At 35.6% G+C, this 2,500-nt stretch overlaps 1 protein-coding gene across 1 annotated transcript in view; it reads right to left on the reverse strand.

Moving 5' to 3' along the window:
* The window catches only part of LOC119574193 (lactosylceramide 4-alpha-galactosyltransferase-like), a 27,123-nt gene that overhangs the window by 5,478 nt on the left and 19,145 nt on the right, over window positions 1-2,500 (reverse strand). The gene's annotated exons all lie outside the window — the stretch shown is intronic.

The raw sequence follows: 2,500 nt of genomic DNA on the forward strand, positions 1-2,500 counted from the left end.
AATAAAAAATGAAAAAAAAATAATTAAATTTCTAAATAAACTTTTTTTTTTTAAATACAATTCTTTTTAATAACGACGATTCCCTGTTATATTTGGGTGTGAATCGATGGGAATCTCTTGTACCAAAAGTGATGGTTTGAGGATGCAAAACGGGGTTCTAGAAAAAAAAATCATACTATACTTATTATTTTATTACTATGGTTATGTAAAATATATAATATTATTAAAAAATTCATCGATATTAATATCTCATTTAATAATTAATTCATTTATGTAGAAGAAAAAAAGAAATCGTACTTTTTTCGTGTTATGTATTTGTAGTGTTTTGTGTGTATGTATTATAATATATTATATATTTTATATATATAATATAAAATTATTTATATATATATAAAATTTTACAATACTCTGGTTGCACTTCCCTTTCGACCCCTTTTTAAAAACTCATAGAGATGGAAAAAAAAACCAAAATTTAAAAAAGATTTATTAAAAATGAGAATGCGGCTATATTATTTCGAAACCCACGGGTTTCCCTCTCGGGTTGCCCTGAGGATGGAATCCAGGGGGTTTTGAAACGGGTAGCTCTTTTTCAATAAATCTTTTTTGTGTTGGGGGTTTTTTTCTTCCATGTACAGTACGGAATAGAGTGTTTTACCACTCATCATATTTAGTATAAAAATTTATTTTCTCAACAGAATATTCATGTAGGCTCTTGCGAATTTAAAAGTAAATGAAGTCACGTCAAGCGCAGGGGTTTGGATAAAGTAGGGTTGTTTATTTTTTCTCGTTTTGAAATGGAGGAATAGTGTGAAAATCTCTTTATGACCCCTTCAAACCGGGTTTGGCTAAAAAGGGAAAACGAAGGTAAAAAAGGGGAAAATTAAACTTTGGGGAAATTTAAAGACTTAGGCTTTCAACTTGTCACACTTTACAAAAAAGCTTCATCTTTTTTTTCTGTTTGGAAGTAACAGTATTACAAAACAGTTGAGTATCGAGGTCAACATGTCACGGTTGTAGTTCTATAATTTCTTCAGAATAACATTTACTCTCTTCTTTGTTTGGTTTAAGTGCATTACATTTACATAATTTAGATAAAATATTCCTTTCATTTGAATTTTTATTGCCCAGCAAAAAAAAAAATTATTTAAAGGCTCGGTCACCTAAAATTGCGTTTTTATTAATATGAAGTTTTGTGAAATCACTTTTTTAAAATTTTCGGTTTGGAACTTATAAAAATAAAATAATCCCCCCAAAAAAACCCCCCAAAAACAACCCAAAAAACAAACCCCCCCCCCCCCCCCCCCCCAAAACCCCCTCCTCAACAATAAATATTGTGCGTGCCGTGCGTGGGGGGGGGTTTGTGGGTTTTTTGGGGTTTGGGTGGGTTTTTGGTTTTGGGGGGTTTGGTTGTTTTTTTTCTTTTTTGCATGTTTGTCTGTCTGTGTTTCTGCATACGAATATATCAACAAAAAAATGTCACATCCTTATTTGGTTACGTATTCGCTGAATGCAGCACGGTATTCATTATCCTCAACCTCAGGCCCCCTTTAGCCTCACTTCAACAACCTTGGACCCGTGTGTGTTCCCTCCAGCCTGGCCGGCGAACAACATCTCCAATCTCCTGCGGAATGTAGTGCTATGGCTGTGGGGCGGGATGAACGTCGACACCGACTGCATCTGCGTCAGGAACGTCACGAACCTGCACAACGTTATGGCCTACGATGAGGTCGGGCAAATCGCCAACAACGCCATCATGCATTTCGACGCACAAAGCCCATTCACGTTCGCGCTGATGAGGTACATGAAGAAACACTTCCAAGTGAGTCATGAAACGGATACGTCTGTTGATGTTTACATTTCTTTTTTTATGGAAATAAATGAAATACAAAGGCAAATATCTTTTTAAAATGACATGAATCAAACGGAAAATGCAAGAAGGAAGAAGTATTAAAATAACGTATCGATAACAACGTTTGGTCTCTTCATAGTGAAGCGTGCAAACAAAATAATCAAATAAATGAATAAATAAATAAATAAATACAGCCACCTCTCTCTCCCAGGGTCCAAAATGGCATGTGAAAAGGGCCGGGTACAGCCACGGCCCTACGAAGCAAGTGTGCAATGCCCCGAATATGAATGACATCTTCTTTAAAAACTGCAGTGACTGGACCCTCCTTCCGTAAGGAGTTTGCAGATAGTTTCGGTGGAACGATTTGGAAAGCATTCTTCAAGGGTGAACCAGAAAAATTCATAGAGGTTTGTATGTTATTATATATATTGTTGTTTTTTCTTTTCTTTTCTTTTCAGACGCAAAAATGCATTCTTAGGTGCAAGCCTTACACACATGTACTGTCACGGTCAAGACGTGTAAAAAGATGTTTCGGATTCCGTCTCGAACACCCAAACAATGCGACCCTTATTGTTTATGTTAGATGGGTTTCGGAGCTTCATTTGTGACACTTTTTTTCCTGTACAATATTATAAGTTAACTCGTTCGAGC

This window comes from Penaeus monodon, chromosome 6 (assembly GCF_015228065.2).
Source record: "Penaeus monodon isolate SGIC_2016 chromosome 6, NSTDA_Pmon_1, whole genome shotgun sequence".
In the NCBI taxonomy this organism is placed as follows: Eukaryota; Metazoa; Arthropoda; class Malacostraca; order Decapoda; family Penaeidae; genus Penaeus; species Penaeus monodon.